The sequence below is a fragment of the Thalassophryne amazonica genome, chromosome 20 (genome assembly GCF_902500255.1).
Source record: "Thalassophryne amazonica chromosome 20, fThaAma1.1, whole genome shotgun sequence".
Classification (NCBI taxonomy): domain Eukaryota; kingdom Metazoa; phylum Chordata; class Actinopteri; order Batrachoidiformes; family Batrachoididae; genus Thalassophryne; species Thalassophryne amazonica.
In genome coordinates, this window is record NC_047122.1 from 57,329,711 (window position 1) to 57,350,805 (window position 21,095).

The window sequence follows — 21,095 nt, forward strand, 5'->3', positions numbered from 1 at the left end:
CGTCTTTCACGGGCATCTCTGGTTCAGATATGTTGATGACACATGGGTTAAAATCAAGCAACAGGAAGTTGAAGACTTTACAGAACACATCAACTCGGTGGACGCCAACATCAAGTTCACACGTGAGGATGCCAGAAACAACCATTTAGCCTTCTTGGACTGTGATGCTACGATTGGAGAGAACAGGCAGCTCCAGACAGGGATTTACAGAAAAACAACTCACACTGACCAATATCTGCTCTTTGGCTCAAACCATCCCCTTGAACACAAGCTCGGGGTGATCAGACGCTTCAACACAGAGCCCTACAGGTGCCCACAACTACAGAGGGAAGGGCTAAAGAACAACAACGTGTCTGGAAAGCCCTCACAGTATGTGGGTACCCACGATGGTCCCTGGACAAAGTGCAGAAATCCCAGAGAATAAAGAGACCATATACAGGAGACAAGAAGAACAGGAGTGTCTCTCCCTTATTTAGCAGGAGTAGGGGAAAAACTACAGAGGATCTTCAGACAGCACAAAATCCCAGTTTACTTTAAACCGATTAACACCTTGAGACAGAAATTAGTTCACCCTAAGGACATGATCCTAGTTACAAACAGAGCGATGTAGTGTATTCTATAAGATGTCAGGAAAACTGTAACAAACACTACATAGGTGAGACTAAGCAACCTTTACACAAAAGACTATACCAGCACCGCAGAGAGGGTGCCAGTGGACCTCAGTCTGCAGTTCATCTCCACCTTAAAGACACTAACCACACGTTTGAGGACAAGGAAGTTAAAATATAGCCAGAGAGAAGAAATGGTTTGAGAGAGGGTCAAGGAGGCATTCTTTGTGAAACGTTTGAAACCCAGCCTTAACCGGGGAGGGGTCTGAGACACGCTTTTTCCCCTGTTTACAATGGGGTACTCAGGTCAAAGGAGTTTCAGTCTTTTGTTCATGGTAATGAGTCATTCATGTCATCAAGAGTCATCAAGAGAGCAATCAAGAAAGGCATCCATCCCATCATTAGGAGAGTGCTAACTAGAGCACAATAGTTGCTAATTAGAGCTATTGTTAGTCACTAGCCTATAGCAGTCTGCCTCTCAGTAGGAGGGGTCTGGTTAGGTTTAAAACTCCAGCTTTTGTTGGCTTCTGTTCATTCATCTCTACAAGAGTCAGACAGAAGTCAGACTTCCAGAGCAAGAATTTTAGCTGAGGAAGCTTCTGCGATTTGAAGCGAAACGTCCTCGCGTCAAGCAACCCAGTCCAGTCGAAGATTCAAGCTTCTCTACTATGTCAACTTCTTAAGTGCTACTATGAGGTGATCCATTGATTCTGAAGAGATCACCCATTATCTGCAAAGTGAAGACTTTCCAATTCCTCAGTCAACTTCTTAAGTGCTACTCTGAGGATATCCATTGATTCTGCAGAGATCAGAGATCACACCAGCACTTGCAAAGTCAACGTCTGTTAACATTTCACTAACAAAGGAATCTACTCCACAGCCATTGGCAACACCCTGTACATAAAAGCATGAAAGCTTGCCAGATTCAAAACACATCCCTGACAGATACCAGCATTCTCTGGGAAGAGTCAGAGATTCTCTCCTCACTCCACACAGTACCTGTGCACGAGATGTCTATGAAGTCCACTAAATTCTTGGGGATGTCCCAAAGTGCACTGTGGTTAACAGAATGATATGGTTTGCAATAATCACCACAGGGTGCAAAAGAAGCAATGCCAATGTCTGTGTTCAACGAGTACACAATGAAATATAAGACTATCTCCTTGGTGCAAAACCCCAGTGGCCACAGTGTCAAACATGAAGCACAATAATGAAGGGCAAACCATTATGAGAGTCTGACTTGGTGATGTAGAGAAAAAAGTATTTTTATTTATTTATTTGTTTAAATGCTATGTCTGTTGTGGTGACAGCACTTTACAAAGTCCTTGGTCAGAGCTTGAGATATGCAACCTTTGCAGCTCTTGGTGGTGATGGAGAAACTTTAAGTACTGCTCAGCCAAAGCATGAGTTTTCATTAAAATAAACAAGTGAAAAGTGATTTAAACGCAGTCCAAAAAAAAAGACGCTCCTGCACAGTCCCGCCGGTGTGCGCATCACTGCATCAGGCTGCAGATCACCTGTGTTCCATAGTCATTAAATGCAGCAGTTTTGTGTGTTCACACAGCGCTCCATGACAAAAAAAGACACCACAATGAGGTGGCCACTTTAATTATGTACACCTGCAATTGCGTGGATAACTGCTCCCCACCTCCCCCCAAAAAACACATCCATAGACCAGCAAGAACTGAACCACGTGTTCCTGGACAGTCGCCTCTGCACTTCTTCTCACTGGCTTTAATTTGACACCGGTGATCCAACTTTTAACTTTGTGTTCTTCCATTATTGTCTGCAAAATCGCTGTTTTGCGAGTTCGGGTTCTTCGTAAATGTTCGTCTCGAGTGCGAGTCATTGCATCAGTGCACACAGAGTGCACTCTTCAGATCCATTATAACAAGATGTTAAATTTATTGTCAGATCCCGCTTTTTAGATACACGGCACACACTCACCCTCCGATGAGTGTGTTTGTGTAAAAACCAGCTCTCCGTCTCTGGGGTCCGACCTTCGTGTCTCCACGGGTATTACCCGGCAGGGCTGCACAAAGGCTGTTCAAGCTGGTGGCAAAGAGATTCGTCTAGCTGCTCACTGCCTCCATCCGGACGTCCACCCCGCTGAAGCTGATCTCGCACCCCGGTCGAATAGCCTTCTCAGGAACCAGGATACGAACCGGCCACGCCCGTTAATGGCAGCTCTCCTCTTATGGATCAGGGCTCTTGGAATGTTGCTAGATTTTAAATTTAGTGACTCATACAGCGAGTCCCCAGGATGTGTTATTTTCATTAAAAACCAGACTAACCTTTTAGAGCCTTTTGATGTTGTACACCCAATAAACTTTAACTTTTACACCTTAAGAAGCATCAATAATCCAATGTCCGAGCCTTAACACTTTGACTGCATGCTTGGAATTTTATTGCAGGTTTTGCAAGTGCCGATAACATAATCAAAATAGGTTATATGGTGATAATTTCACAACAGTAATTCAAGTATAATTAGAATAATGATTGGCAGAGATTTTTGTTTTTTAATTCAATAATTCTGACTGATCTTACTTTGACTGGGACTGGATTGACTTCTTAACAATTTTTTCTAGGAGTGAGGGAAGGAGGCTTTTGAGGTTAAGGTCCCCAGCTCGATGAACTTGATTTCCTCTTCATCAGCTATTAGTCGTTAGCTGACCACGGCCCTTGTGTGATATTGTAATCCTTCAGGAAGTTAATCCACATAAGAATTTATTCCATCTTCAATCAACCAAAAGTTGATCTAATCCATTCTGGTATGCTGTGATATTCCTTGAGAGAGAAATCGTTGAACATTCCCCACTCAGACTTAAGGCCAGTGGTTATCCTCCATTGTTCTGCTACTCCGTGACTGGACGGCCTGAGTGGGAGTTGAAATCTCTCTCAAATGATCTTTTATGGCTCCAATCCTCTCACTCCATGATTCGAATTGCTGCTCACAAGATGGTCAAGTCTTGTGATCTCCTCGTAGCAGGGGAGTAGTGGCAACAGCACCTCCCCTGGAAGAATAACCCAGTTTTCTGGTGTTTCAACAAGTTATATATGTTCTTGACTCCAGTCGTCCTCAGATGATCTTGGTTACCAAGACGCTGTTGACTCAAAACCTCCTCCCTTCTTCTGCTTTACTGGAAATCCCCGCAGCCCCTACCAGTAACTTATTGCTCAAGTTCCTCTTTTCTGTTAACACTTCAGCTTTTCCGAGAATTCATTCTTTTAAATCATTTCTTCAAAATCACATCATCATATTCAATCATTTCATTACAACTCTCTTTCACATAAAAACAATTCATATGATCATATACAAACATTCTCATTCCTTATTAATTTCATTTTTACCAACATCTTAATCATTTGATCAGTTGTTTAACATCAGCTTTTCTTGCCCTACTTGCGACATATTCTTCACTTCCTCTTTTTCTCTGACTCTGCACTCTTTATGAAAAACAACTCATATAATCATTCATTTCACTTATTTGTAAAATACATCTTCTAATCAACTCTTAATTTTAACACATTACTTCATTTGATCATACTTGTCATGTTAGAATCATTCTTAGACATATTCCCTCGTCTTCACCACCGAGTTCATTCCGTGGGCCTCCCCATTTATAATGGAAAAGTCCGGTATGACCTCACTTACTCCTGGAAGGTACCAAACACTGTGCAGTTTAATCCAACAGCATGTATATTAATTCCATGGCACGTATTATATTCCAAGATGAAAACAAGCTGAAAGCAAGCTTAAAGCCATCTTTCCTGACACTATCATGACCATACTTTTACAGCTGCTTATAAAGAAGGAATGAACATGCAACTGTTTTACCAAGCTTGATCCAACTTTAACTTTGTGATCAAACTGTTTGTATTAAAACATTACAAATAATTACCTTTTAGGCTGTTCCAAACATGTTCTCCACCTCAGCGCACGAGACAAGAGGAACAAGCTGCAAATGAAAGAGTCCTCTGTGATTCCAGAAGTGATTAGAGATATTTTCAACACCCAAACTGACAGAAAATGATTAATCTGCTACAAATATGGGTGGGATTGTAGTACGCAAAAGGGCTGAGCCAAAATAGCCTGTCTAAAATGGTCTGTCCTGTCCTTGTGGCCACAGATGCTCGGATAATGGGCTTTTAACATCTCGTCCTCACACACACATGCCTCTAAAATCTGCGTTTGTCCTCGTAGTACCTCGTACACAAACTGCCCCACCGTAAATTGTGCTAAATTGTGAACTTCTTGAAATTAGCGCCATGCTCAGAGCTGAGCCTCATTAGCTGAATAGTCTGCCTCTAAGAGCCTCTCTGAACCACTATTCTCCCATGATTGTTGAATAACTGGACTTGTACCAAAACAAAACAAAACCTACGTGGCTCATTATTCACCATTCATTATTCAATGGGACAAGGGATTTAATGATTGTGATGCTATTTTGCCAGTAACAGCAATTATTGTTTGCAATACAACACAAAGAAAAAATGCAGTAAACAATGGATTTTATAATTACAAATATAGTGTGAAAGTCTTAAAGCAGCATAGCTAAAGGAGATGAAACAATGACAAATTTACTTTGTATTAATGTCTACTTTTCATAAAATAAATGTATTTATATGATTATCTGTAAATTAATGTTTGTCTGTCTATATGTGGCCCTGCAATAGACTGGCATCCGTCCAGAGTATATCCTGCCTTTCTCCCTAACTGCTGGGAAAGACTCTGGCCCCCCAGTGAAGCTGATTAGCGTAAGTGGGGGTCTCTGAATTGGACCCGATTCTATGCTGGGAGTGTTTTCATTTTGGGGGCATTCTATGGCAGATGGAGTGACATTGCCTCTTGAAATCTTGTCAAACACATGACAAAGGAACTGCATGTACAAGGTTAGAAGTTCCATCTGGATATGATGTAACCTGAGAATGAGGAATGTTTTTTGTTGCACAGAAAGTTCATATCTCTGTATGCACCTAAAAAACAAATCAAAATATACAGACGTCAGTTTTATATGCATTACTGGTGGTTGTATCACTGACTCATCACAAGGAGTGCATATAGCCAAATTTCAGCAGCAAGGACTGCTAGTCTTTTCTTTTTTTTTTTGTACTTAAGTCCTTCACCTGGTGAATCAGGATCATTGTGGATAAATGATGAACAACATAAAACGAGAGCTCCACTTTGTGAGTAATTTATTTTAAGAGTACCTACAAGAAATAGGCCATGGGCCATCATGGTCCCGCATGCCCTCTCCCCCCACAAAATCTATAAATTTGGGATCATTAAAAAGCTAGGATGTCTAGATTACAAAAATAACTGGTAACAGTAAAATACTGGGCTTCAATATGACATATAGCACTTTTATTGACCTACCATAGCCAAAAGAAAATGTCAGATTATGACATCTGATATTTTTTTGTATTCTAGACTCCTAAGCTTCCTAACATACAATGATTGGGAAGTTGCAGAGGTGCATGTGGGACCATGCTTGCCCATTGTTGTTTGGATTAATATTAAATGAAATTGTCCTACCATGAACTTGAGAAATACATGTGGTATTATATTTTCCTGTCAAAACTGAAATTGATCATGTGCATGATCGTATGAAGACTGCAACTACCACGCGATCACTGTCCAATTCTAACCGACACACGAACATGCCCATAATCAAACGATTATTATAAATGGTACTGGATGTGTCCAACACTCCCGTCAAGTTGACAACCCCTCTCAAAGCAACTGCCCCAACACATCCAGGGTTTCTGACACAATGGGGACATTTTATTTCCCTCTTAATTACGGTCATATTGCTGATTTTGGTACTTGGACTCATCCCCTAAATAGCAAAATGATAGGGTTGCCAAGGAAAAAGTCTTTCAAGACTTAAATGAACTACACCTTTAATATTGTGCAAACTCTCATCTTGAATGTTGGTGAGTTCCCAAATCCTTTGAATCTGCTCCTCTGTATTTTTTGAGCAGAGATGAAAGGTGTAAATGGGTGCATACAGCAGATGTGCACATGTGCGCTGCAAGCTGCATGCATTCATCACTAAATTGAAAGAAGAAAGCTCAAAATAGTTTGCAGTTTGCTGCGCATACTAATCACCTTGTGCCTCCATGTTTGGGCTCTATGATTTCCAAGAAGCTGTTTAAAATTGTGAGCTTTACTGTTGGCAGAGAAAATTATTTTTTGGTGCTCTGCTCTAAAAGGTAAGAGTTCGGCTCTAAATGTAACCATTCTGTTGTAAATAGAAGACAATTAAGTCAGGGCTCTGACTTTAAATATGCTATCAACGCTCCCCTGTTTTTATTGCTAATTGAACGCAATGTATTTTTCTGTGATTGCAGCCATTTGTTGTATAGTGCGTCTCCCAATGCGTGTTGGCTCATCGCCTTCTTCTCATCTATGCTTCTTCTCAGGAAACAGACATTCAGCTCAGAAGGGCCTGTTGCCAGTGCAACAGCTGTGAGTGTATGATTAAAAACTTGATTTTCAATCTATCACCTGGGAGACTGATGTGACGGCCAACCCCACGACGCTCTGTATACAGCCAGATAGACTCTTACACGAGGCTCCACACTTGCCAAAATTAAACTTCACTGTGAAATGAAATCCTTGCGCCTACTATAAACTGTAGTGTTGCAGTGTGCCGCAAACCTCTGCGTGAGGTTTGTGTGAATGAGGTGTCATTATATTTGTCGCACTGAGGGTTGACGGTCTCACACACAATGAGAGAAACACACTTTGGCGACTGAGCGGAGGCAAGCCAATGCAGAGAAAGAACTGAACAAGGGTACATAGACGACTGAGAAGTACAGATCTGAAATACCACTGAGAAAGTTCTTAAATAAATAAACACTTGGCTGACTATTTGTGTATTCCCTGGGGTTAACTGAGCATACATAGGATTTCGATCCTATCAGTCAGTAAGTCAGCAACTGATTGAGTGGATCTCCAAAAATTTCCATATGTAACTCCTACAAAACTACTGAATATTCAGCTTTAAAATTTGGGGTTCTGATGTATAAAAGCCCTGTCATCTGATGCTTGAAAATGAAAACACAAAATGCCACATATTGCAATTCCATGGGATGCCTACTTGACGCGCTCTCTGAAAATGAGAGAGACTCAAGTGGGCATCCATGGAATTGCAAGTGGGCAATTCCATGGAATGCCCAACAGGGACGCCCACTTGAGGCAACAGGGATGCCTCAAGTGGGCGTCCCTGTTGACCCCCATGTCAAAATCGCTATTTTTTTCAGAATAAATAAACATGTTCACAGGATTGTTTAAGGAAAAAAAAAAAGAACATTTTGGTCTCTATACATCATTTGTGACCAACTGTGCATGAATTATTAATTGTTTTTTCCATAACTCGACAGTTTAAGCCATTTGAAAGTATAGATGCATAAAATACTGTGAAGGTGAAACAACTAACGGCCCCAGTAGCAGCAGCTCCTAGTTGCTATGGACTTCATTAATTTTGTCCTTTCTGAGCATTTTTTTAAACAAATATCTGAAATAATGACTTGCTCTGCAGATAAAAGTACTAACAGACCAGTATTTTCTTTGGGTATGTTTGCAAAAGGATGGTACATATTAGCAGGAAGCTTGATGACATTAGCTTTACTGATGGTGCAATGGTTATAAAGCTAATGTGGTCATAGTTTTTAATACTTGTACTCAAAGCAGCCATTATGAAAATAACCACACTGCTCAGAAAAAACACAAGTAAATGAAAGTTAGCCTGTTAGCTTATCGCTTTGGCTGTTTTGGAAAACTGTGAGATGCAGATGTATGTGGGCTTAAGTCATTCTGCCTACTTCATGCTTATTCTCCACCTCATTTCCCAATTTTGGGTTGGCCAGGAGTTAGGTGGGGTCCGGCACTGCCAAAATAGTGACATTTGGAACTGCCCCCTTTCAGCTTCACAAACTCTTAGAAACCCTACGGGTGACTTCAGAAAGGATTTGTCCAGTGCATATACCACTTATTCTTCGATTAGACACTTGATGCTAAACATCTGACCCCAAGAAAAGCAATTCCTTGTCACTTGATTTTCATATTAACAGATATTACTTTTTCTGCTTTAATTTTCAGATCTCCTTTACATGACGGCCATTGTGTAGTCCCTTTGCATCTCTTTCACCTCTCCAGTCTGTCGTTACAGAATGATATTTCTCACATTTCTCTGCTCCATTCCACCTCCCCTTTATTCCTTTTGTCCTCCCAGCTCAATATCCTATCTCTCCTTGCATCCTTCCAAGTGCTGCCATCTTATCATCTTTAGCCTTTATGTAAGACTCTTGGCATGCTGGGATGTGACGACCGTCGCTGGACAGCATTAAGAGGTCTCTAAGCAGATGTTTGAAATACAGAACACATCTGTACACCTGTGCAATATTATTAGAGGCACATCCCTTTGCAGAGATAAATACTGCAAAATGCAATGAAAATGCTTTTTTAGTCAGACACCTGATGTTGAGAATATTTGCTGTGGCAACAAACAGAGTTGGTGTCTAAGCCTCCAGTCTCGTCACTCCCTCTGGTATTACTCATAAAATTGTGGAGTGATGGTAGACCTACAAATAACCCCACCCGCCCCAGTTCAGAGCCCACAGGTGGAAGCAGGGGGGAGGGCAGCTGACAGCCGGCAGTGATGTTTGCAGTAGTGGTGGTGCTCATAGACAGATGGGAGACCTGCAAAAATTGGATCTTAAATAGCCCTCCAAATTTTCAGGAAGTGTCTGGGTAGATGATGAGGCGAGTGAGCTGACATACTAGTGAACGCTACCTCACCGTTGTTTGCCAGAACTAGCTCACGGGTTGTTCCATTTGTCAAATTACAAATTAGAATGTCATTCGACTTTGTATGCCTAAAAAAGCTGTCAAATTCCATTTATAGGAAGATATTGGGATAATGGGCAACTTTTAGAAATTGTAGAGATCCCCCTCATGGATATTAGTTCATGATTACAACTGCATATTAGGACCATTGCTGGTGTGTGTGTGTGTGGTGTGTGTGTGTGTGTGTGTGTGTGTGTGTGTGTGTGTGTGTGTGTGTGTGTGTGTTGGTGTGTGTGTGTGTGTGTGTGTGGGTGTGTGTGTGTGTTGTGTGTGTTGTGTGTGTGTGTGTTGTGGTGGTGGGGGGGTAATATTCCAACAAATATAATGAAATTTTAGTCATATAATGGAGACCACTGATCATACTTTTTTTGTGTGTGTCAACGTTTAGGTCAGATTAGGTGTGGGAGCATGCACTGGTGTCACACATTGCCACATCCACCAAACTAAGGAACCACCCTGGCTGCTGGATGTCAACCACAGTGGCAGACATTTGACAGACTTTGAAGTTATAGTTATCCTAGAATTTTGATTAATGATTTTTTATTTTTTTTTTAACCAGGTCCTGAAAGTAACTAATCATGTAACACTTATCTTTGAAGCTATATTATAATTGTGACATGACACTGTCATAATTGTTACATGACATAGGTCATGAAACCTGCCATAAACATTATGTCAATGTCATAAACGCACAAGACAAAGTCATTAAGTCATTAAGTGTCATTTGGTTTTTGTCATGTCTAGTTGACATTTTTTGGGATGTGTTGATTATCACAATGTGACATTAAATAAAAGTGACATGAATAGAAGGCTGTCCTCTATCATGACAAACTTGACAATAAATTTGTTTGGGATGTCCTTATTATGACAATGTCACCTTACTAGAAAATGTCTGTCATGATCAAGTTGACATTAAATTGGTTTGGGATTATGCTTATTATGACAACTTGACATTGACACATAGCATCAATTTTTGTGTTTATGGCAAGTAGACATAATGATTATTAGGCAGCAGTTTAGAAAGCATCAGTAAATACATAATGAATTAGTAACAATAATTATTTAAGAATGACTCATACTTGATATGTAATTACGTAGTAAATCCTTTCAGCTTCTCCCTTGTCGGCACTCTGCGTCGCCACAGCAAATCTGAGGTGCATCTGCATGTTGATTTGGCACAAGTTTTGCGCAGGATGCCCAACTCCACATTACATGTAGAAATGTGGCATGGGTGGAGTTTGAACCGGGAACCTTCCGCACTGAAACAAAGTGCACTAACCACTTGGCATCACCCTGTCTACTTAATAAATAATAACTAACACATTTAATTAATGCTTTACTTCTAGTAGTTTCATGCATACGTAATTTACTCATTGTTTTCATATTTAATAAACTATGAACAAACTATTTCTATAAGTGCACATATGTGTGCACTATTATGTCATAAGTTAGACTTTGTTTATGGCAAGTTGACAATGACTTTAATAGTGAAATTGTCACCATTATGACAATGCCTTCAGGTATTACCCTTATTAAGATTAAAACAAAAAAACAAACCTGCAGATAAGGCTGGCCATGTTTATGCCAAATCGGATGATGCAAACAGCAGGCGACACTCACATTAGTGTCGGCCATTTGCAATTTCTTTATATGGCCTGCCAATGGTCAAGCGCACCAGGTCGATACAACAATGTCCGAAATAAATAGCAGCATGCTGCACTGCTGGATGTCAATAATTTACAGAAAACATCAACTAAATTAATAAAAACAGGTGCAACTTGATTTCTCAATAGGTGTTGTAGCAGCTTACTCTGCATTGTGTTTCTCTTGTTACTCCTCATCTTTTCTCCACTGAGGACATAAACTCACGATCTCCGGCATAGGAGGTGGACACTCTGACCAGTCGGCTAAAAGTCAGGCTCTGGCCTGAGTTGCCAGAGTATCCTTAGGCTGTCAGGGAAGTGAAGCCTATTGACTACTATATGCACAGCAGCTCCTGCTGGCCTCCATCACACATGATAATGGAAAAACTAGGAACCAATAATTAAATCAAATAAATATATAATTGAAAAATAAAACCGGAAATCCCTCCTGCTCTACCATAAATCTACCCTGCACCACCGGAAATCCACCTTCTCCACCGTAAATCCACCTGAAATGTACCTGCTCCACCGGAAATCCATCTGATCTACAATAAATGCACCTGCACCACTGGAAATCCACCTGTTCCACTAGAAATCCCACCTGCACCAACGAAGTCCAGCTGTAGCACCGGAAATCCACTTTCTCCAGCAGAAATCCACCTGCTTTACGAAATCCACCTGCTCCATATGTAATGCACCTGCTTTGTTGGAGGGCCTTCCTGCTTTGCCAGATAGACAGTCGTTTCTTCAGCTCTGTCAGTCGGCACAAACTAAATAACTTATTATTGTAGGTTCTGGAGTAAAAGGAATTTATTTTTGGCTATAATTTAGGTGGCACCTATGGTGGTTTAATGACAACCTTAAGTCACATATGCAGCTCATCCTATTCAGGCTGGACAGAAGCACAGACTAAGAACCAAATGAACAAGCAAAGCTGGGCAAAAGTACAAAGTAATACATTCCATTTACTTCTTTTTCCACTCAATGGCAGAAGATCAAACAAGAAAATGTATCAATACTAAACATTGTGACATACTAAACAGTGTGACATAATGACAGATGATGAGGGCGTTGCAGCCATGTGGATTTGGCAGCACAAAATGACAAAATTGCTGCTCACCAGTGTGAATGCAGCAATAATAATTTAGGTTTTGTGTCTTCATTTCTTTAAAAATCCCAGACTGATGCCTTTCAGTGTTGCCTTGGAAAACTCACAAAGCTGGTCATCTTTCTTGTTGCTTTTTTAGAAACATCATTATCTGTGCTGTTTTTATTATGTGGACCCGTACCAGTGTTTTGGCAGGATAATGGGATATATATATATTTATTTATTTTTTATTTTTTTTGTGAGCATGAGAAGAGTAAAGGTGTGCATTTACGTAGTGTTAGGGTTTGAGAGGATATATTGCACCTTCATTCCCTCTGAGAGTCGGATTGAAGTGGAATATCAGATTAGTTAATTTGGTAAAGTACCCGAGGAGCTGAACCAAACAACATATCCATCCAGTGCATGGTATTTATTCAACCAGTACCACAAAAAAAAAAAATAAATAAAAAAATCACTGCCTTGCCTATGCATCCTATGCATCCGAATAGGATTAATAAATGGAAGTTTTGACTATGCTGAATGCTTGGTCTTCAAAGTAAAGGTCAAAAAAGGTTGATGTCCATTGGATTCTGTGACATGAGACATATGTTACCCCGTAAAATGATAACTAAGCATGACAGTGCAAACTATTCCTTTTTAAAATGCTATTAAACTCAACCAACAATTTGCATAATATTTATCAAATTGGATTGGAGCGACTTTAACTTTTGATCCCTGTACAAACTGCAACTGACCTTTGTCCCCATGTTTGCTGTTTTTACCTCATAATATTCACTCATAGATAGTCCAAACTATACCTTTTTTGGAATCTTTATGATCAGACAAATAATGTGGTATAGTTTTCAACACGACTGGAGCATTTGTTTTGTTTTTTTTTTACTCCTGTGTAATTCTTTATTGACCCCTGTAGCTCATTAGAGGTCAGTTCCAGGATGTCTCTAAATCTGAAAATAAGCATTAGTTCATTTAGAATGTGTGTGCCGGATTTCATGCTTTTATCACAAATTGAACGATTGTTATAGAAATTTTTGCCTAAGCTGCACCACCAGCTAAAACAATTTGAATGTAGAAGATTTGAAGTTATGATTTTAATCAAATTTTCCTAGGAGGACAGTGGTTTGATCAAAGAAGGGTTGATTCAGTTTGTCTTTGGGTTTCTGTAACATTCTTGTGTTTTGGTCATGTCTGGGAGCAAACCTTGTACCATGCGTCACAATGCCAACCAAGAGACGGAACCACACTGGAATCTGGTAGCCAACAACCCACGGAGGCAACAGGTTCATTCCCACCTCTCAAAAATAGCCATCTATCTGTCACAGCCACTTGAAATGTGGGCATCCCCTTGGTCTGTTTTCCAATTACTGGGGTCCTTAGTAAAGCCAGACTGACATATTGGTTGTCCAATAATGTTGGACAATATGAGCTTTTCACAAAAATGTTGGTATTGCCCTTATTTTTGGAGATATGAAATCATTTATTTTACCAAATAATCCATGCAGAAAACATTGGCTGTTGGAAATTGTGTCATTGCGTAGTTTTTCCAGCAATGGAGATGCCAGTGGCATTGTTTACAATACTGTCAAGAATGGCTAGGGCACCATCACCCTTTGGTCAAATGCACGAGAAGAGACGGGGAAAAAAGCTACAATTCATTTTCAGTCAGATTGCGCATTGTACACCAACAAGAGACAAATGGTCACAATGTTGCCAACTAGGTGGGGGCCAAATAGATAAGTAGTCTACTTTGTGCATGTGCTGAGTAAAGTGACAAGGCAACTGCCAGTCTGAATGAAGGCAGTCTGACATACATTGCTTGTTTGAACAAAATAATCCAAGATAGTTTTATGTGCTTCCAGACAGCTGTATTTCAATATAAATCAAAATGTTTAGAATTTTTGACAAATTTGGTATAAGTTAGTGAAAAAAAGAAACAAACAACAACAAAAACATATAGGTAAATATATTGATATCATAAATGTTTTACCTCCCTAACATCAGTATTGTGTCAGGCCCCCAAAAATCCATATTGTTAGGTTGTAGACCATGACATTGCAGCACATGTACACTAGATAGATCACACCCAAGGGGCCATAGTTACACCCAAATCTCCCTGTGTTAGCATTCATTTGAAGCAGAGCCATTTCAGATGTGCCCAAGAATCCTCCAAAAAGGCTTGATACCAGAGACATGTAGTCATGACCTTAGGTCACTGGTCAGCCACACCTTACAATCATACAGTAAGACCCTAAACACTTGGACCTTCATCCTGATACAAATTTTTCCATTGCAAAGCACCTCTATCCAGCAACCTTGTGACTCAGACGCTCCTCAAAGGTGTCTCTTGTTCTCCAAGGCTGAGGTGCCAGAGATAGAAATGCCACAGCAATTTGATCTTCTCAAGTTTGGCTTTTCCATCATGCCTCATTTAAAACAATAAAACATCCTGTTTACCCTCTGCTGCATACTGCCAATATGTGAATTTACCACGAGGCACAGGTAATCACATCCAGAGTGAGATATTAAAATGGGCATCTTATTCACTAGTGACAGGGTTGTTGCTCGGATTGGCACTCCGCCCATTGGAAAAGCATTTACCCATTTCACAGTGGTATGACAATGCAGCTTGACCTGACATGGACAGTTACAAGTATTAACACTTTAACCAAGCATATTATCTGTCAGGGCAGTGATAATGGACTTTAAATGAAATGCTGCTTCAAATAGTCACTGAAATGCAAAGTAAGTTGCTGTAACAGATTACAGCCACACAGAAAAAGTAACTTCGACCTAAAATGGAATTAATCTGTATCAAGGGTATAATGAAGAACCTTTCAATCCACAAATCACATTATACACAAAGCCAGCCAACAACCCACTCATACATAGTGGTGCATAAGGCAGCAACACTGAACTGTGGTGCATAACATCCAGCACTGTCTACCCACAGAACAACTGAACTACTAACAAAGAGGGGAAATGTAAAAAATGCATATCCGTGATATTTCATATTATATACAAAATAGAAGTAAACTATGATGCCCATCGCCAACATACTTTATTGGCATGTCAACACAAAATCAGCCCAAACAAAAGTGAATATATGAACTATATTTTATTCCACAATAACATTAATAATTATTATTTATTTGTAAGTGTACTGGCCTGTCCATAAAAAGAACACAATTTTCATATTGATTGTCATTAAAGCTGAAATTCATTATGTTGATATTCATTATATTCATTACTATTTTCATGCTTTTATGATGCCTTAAATGTGCATAGACATTTGAAAAAACCTTTATTGACCATCCAAGTTTGGTAGAAATCAGCAAAAGGACGTGGGAGGAGCAGACCAGCAAACAGGTCGACATGACCTTGGCTCCAAGAACTGACTGTCTTTGGTAAATTTGACCTTGCTTCGCAGTTCTGACACCCATCTCCATGTGTGTGTGCAAGGTTTGGTGCAAATCAGAGTAAAATCTTAAATTTTGATCATTCACCCCAAGGATTGATTTTTGGTAAATTTGATCACCTCTGGTCGGTTCCAGACACCACCTACACATGTGTGCCAAGATATGTGGACAATCATAATTTTGGAGGAACAAACAAACATAATTTCAGTGTTCCCTGCATCACAATGGCATTGTGTCCAGGGTTAACCCCACCTCACGCCCTGTGACTGCTACCATAGGCTCCAGCCCATGACCCTTGATTGGAGTAAGCGGTTATAGAAATTGGATCAATGGATAATTTTGTGTTTGAACCTTAATGACCTTGACCAGTACAAAAACTAACACCCCTATTCCAGAGGACACTGTTCTATTATGATCCAGAAAAAAAAGTGCAAAAATGGGATTAGAGTGCTTACTCCGGCATGCCTCCTATCAGGCTGGAAACTGGCTGTCTTACAAAGTACATATCTGGCAAGCCGCTCCAAAATGAATATAAAGCTGCGCCCAGCTGCGTCCTCAGCCAGAACCACAACAAACACTACGCTTGCTTCAAATTTTTACCCCAATGGAGCACAAACAAGTATCAATCAGTACTCACTAGGACTACCCCATTTAAAGATGTTTGAACATGACTGAAGCTGGTAAGTCTATGATTTCACAGAAATGGCCACTTGATGGAAATTTGGCAAATCAGGATTATTTTTTTCAACAGATCAAAAAATTTCACCCCGATTTCCAAACTGGTGCCAATGATAAATGGATTGCATTTATATAGCACTTTTTCATCTGCATCAGACACTCAAAGCACTTTATACACTAATGCCTCACATTCACCCCGATGTGAGGGTGCTGCCATACAAGGTACTCACTACACACCGGAAGCAACTAGGGGATTAATGACCTTGTCCAAGGGCCCTTAGTGATTCTCCAGACAGGCTGGCCTTTGAACCAAGGATCCTCTCGTCTCAAGCCCAATGCTTTAACCACTAGACCATCTGGCCTTTGAACCAAGGATCCTCTGGTCTCAAGCCCAATGCTTTAACCACTAGACTATCACCTCCCCTAATGATGGCCGTAATTACTGTGTATATCAAGTTTGTTCAAGACTGACAAAGGATAGATCAAGGAGTTACTGCAATGCTTCAAAAAGCATTATACAGCCAAAAAGCAATAGCCAACTTGCTATTCAAGATTACACTGGAGAGAACGGCACTCTGTGTAATAGGGGTATAACCTTTCAGGCCAGTCCCAATGTTGACCTTTACCCATATAACACGTTTATTGGAATTGAACAAAGGACCTGGAAGGAGTTCTGGCAATCCCTCGGTGGCAAGGAAAATCATCTCCTGATCAACCCCACAGCAGGATATCTACATCCGTGGTTGATCTAGAGACACCTGTGTGTGTGTGGGTTTGTTTAACTTGAGAATATTGTTGCACACTGATAAACACACGGTCCTTGACAGAACCTTAGCCTGCTCAGACGGCTGGGAAATCCTAGACAATCAGGGCCTGAGGACCTGCTGCAGTTGTCATCCACATTCACAACTGTTGGGTTAGAACCAGTCACCTCCTCTGCCTGCCTGGTCTGGCATTGAGGACTTCTTGCTTCACCAGAGCCCTGGTAGCTGTCTCATGATCAAGGTTCCTGTTGGACCATCGTGGTTACTGTAGTGGGCACACACAGCCCAGACTATATTTAACCACAACAGGCAATCAATCCATTTCTTGATCTGTTATGCAGGTGTCACGATGTGGAAACGGAGTTGGATTTTAACACATTGCTCAAGTTATGAGCAATGTCAGTGTGTATAGTTGATATAAAATTTTGATTGTTTGGTGTTTCAGCAGAGACATAAAACACATTATAGTGAAAGTATTGGACAGAACCACAGGCAGATAACAACAATACATATTACCAACAGTTTGTGTTGGAGACACATATGCTGCTGGAGTCATAAAAATGCCTCATTATTCCACAGGCAAAGATTTTTCACATGGATTTCTTTTTCCTATCTCTCTACAATATGCTTTTATCCTGTTCTAAAAGTTACAAAAAGCAATAGCTACAGGGATTTCTTAAAAAAATCCCTTGTATCAGCTGAATTTAATTATAAATGTGTAAAATATTATCTGGTCTCCATAAATAAGTACATGTTTAATGGATGTCATATGCATAATTTAGCTCCCACCTCCTCAGCCCTGCCCAAGCTCCACTGGGCTATAATGAGTACTGGTGCTGACCAGACCTCTTCAGAAATGAACAATAGGCTTGTGTGACCATGTTATCAACTCTACACAATGTGATTACTTTATGAGTTGCAGTGCAGCCTCAGTTAAGAGTCAACACACGGCATCTGGAAATCAACATGTCAGGTCTGGGAGCTACACTTCCTTGCTTCAACATCACCATAGGACTGCCTTGGGTGCATGATAGCAACTACCTAAGCAGACATCCAGTTCATCACTACATCACTAAAGTGACTGCTGTCCTCAACACGCAGGCACCTATGTGTTGGATCATGCATAGGCCAATAGACCACATGGTCAAAATGATGATGCTGGTGCACCTTCATTATGTAAGTAATACTCCTCATCTGAGCACCCCACATTGCCCACATCATGACATGAAGCACCAGGACTGAAATGATATCAGCACTGCCAGACACCTATGTCCAGTGACCTCATGTCTTTGGCCCAGTCTCAATGCTCTGCCTTCACCATCTGACTTCCACATACCAGCTTCCTTCAAATTGACTTTGTTGTTTAGACATTCTCTGGGTTCCAGAACAGCAGTAGATGGTGCATGCAGTTATAGCAATGTTAATGAGCTGCACTGACACATAGTCTGGTATCATATGATCAGTTTTTGGATCTGCCTGTGGTGTTGTTTTAACCTCAAAATAGTGCTTACCTGCAGGTGCAATTTTCTACCAATGAGAATGGCAATTGTCATTTACAACAGACAGTGAACCATCAGCAGAGTCTGTTGCAAAATGATTTTTTTTTTTTAATTCTTGTGAAACACATGGTTATGGTTTATACCTAATAAAGTCAAACACAGTTTTGCAGGCAAAAAATTCACAAAGATATGGTGCCACAAACAGAGGTAATCTATATATAAGTCTCAAATGTAAACATAACCAAATTCCCACCAAAATAATCCCCTGAGAAACAGAAAACCCAGTCCAAAAAGAAAACTTAATGTCACTTAATCAAGACCTGGGGAACTTCAGATACAGATACTTGGAGTATACTCATGAAGGAAATTCTTAGGAGTGAACAAAAACTAGAGTAGACAGAGAGAAGCATTAATGAACTGTCACTGACTGACAAACCATGAAGTGCTTAAATAACCCAGGTGAAATATACAACAGGTGAGTGGCAAATAAGGAGGCAGAACTGAAGACTCGTGGACAAAAGAGTGCAGGGAGATGTAAATAACTGAACAGACAAGACCTTGTGCAAGAATAAATAATAATAACAATAAGAATAATCATAATGATACACATAAAGAAGACAACAAAAGGTAAGTAAGAAATAAAAAATATCCAACAAAAAGACATCCATGAAGGTGACAAAAAAAACCCTACAAATCAGAAAAACTGATAATGACAAGACAAAGTGATTAAACCTGATGACCTTCAGAAACAGACTATAACAATGTATGTTTTTTCTTTATGCCCACGTGATGACAGCAAGCAGACACATGTGCGTCACAGTGGGCAGTTGTTAGTCCATGTCCGTCCAAACACAATATGTGTTGTCCAGCTGGGATGCCCAGAACCACAGATCTCCACAGCTGCTACTGTCGGTGGCCACACCCGTCAGTTAACGCACACACAAAAGGAAAACTTGTGGGCCACTTAGACAAATTTCACTGACAGCACAACACTAATTGTCTGCTGACTGTTTTTGTGATGATAGCACAAATGGCCACACATTTTCTAAGTGCTAAACGAGTGGAGTGAGATGTTCGTGCGTGTCACCTGGAATTTGGCCGACACTTGCCGGGAGAGGGATCAATGGGCTCGTACAGGGCAAACTCTGTCTTTCAGCCGCATAAGGCATTGGAGGCACGTACAATTTTACACGTTTTGCACACAATTCCTGCTTCATGCGCATATCGACCAAATTCGCACTATGTGTGATGGGGCCCTTAAGTTAAGTGCTTCCTTCAAGAATATGTCACTTTCATTTTTAAAGATTATGTTACTTCCAAATTCATCATCGCAGCAAAGATTTATATAAGACTTTATATTGTATGACCATCTGTAGTATAGTGAGTCAGTGATATGTTTTCAGCAAAATGTTTCATGTGTGTCTGTTTCCATGCTTTGTTGAAAACAATGTTACATTAGGAGATATATATGTGCTACTACTGAAATAAGTGTCCAATAAGTGTCGGTCATTGAGGACTTATATCAAAGTGTTGAAGAGATCAATTTGTTGATTTAGCTGCTATTAAAATGCATGTGTGGAGCACTTCTGTTACTATGACAACATGGCTTTTGTGACCGCCTTGTTTTCTGAGCTATTTTTCAATCCAGAGGAAAAGCAGGGTGCGGTAGTTTGTAGAGGTGCCTTGCTGTCGAGAGCCTATTACCTGACTGAATGAACACGCCCTCATCATGTCAGAAATGTCACAAAGAGCAGTGCCTGCTGGGTCGGCACAGCGACACATTGTGCAACAGCCATGAACCCACTCAAAAGTTTATCGGGATGAAGGACAAAGGGTATTAGCAGAGGTGTAATCCTGTAGAGGGCATATGGTTTATGTTGGAAAAAGACCATATTGATCACATTTACATCAGTATGTTCATGATGTTGTCCCATGGAGAGTATGGATACAGTGACAACTGGGAGGTTTACCCAATATTATCTAGCTGGAATTAGTTGAGGTAGTTACGTTTGATCGTAAGCACCACCAATTAAATAAACTGTAATTTAAGGTAAAAGGTAGAAGCTAGCCAACATTGGTATTCATCTGTAAACATTTGACATAATCAAATTTTGAATGGAAGAAAGAGTATTAAATAAACAGCATATCTACATATAGTTAGAAAATATACTTAATTACCGTATTTTCTCTGTTTTTAATGTGACATGACGTGTGCAGTGAGCAGTCATTTCCAGGTGAAAGGCGGCTCGCTGTGCTGTATTTGCCCTGGCTGGCCGGTACCCATTTGTACATATCAGCATGTCATGCAAGTGTGCCCCCCCCCCCCATATGCCGGGGGGAGCACGCAAAACACACACACCCACGTGTTGTGGGGGAGGAATGGGGGGAGCGCAACACATGCATGATACACACGCATGGCACATACTGTATGTCGAGGGGGGAGCCGCCATACTGGCATACCATGTGTGTTGCTTGGCAACTCCACAGTCATGAGGGCACTTAAATCTCACAGCCATCTGGAAAAGTCA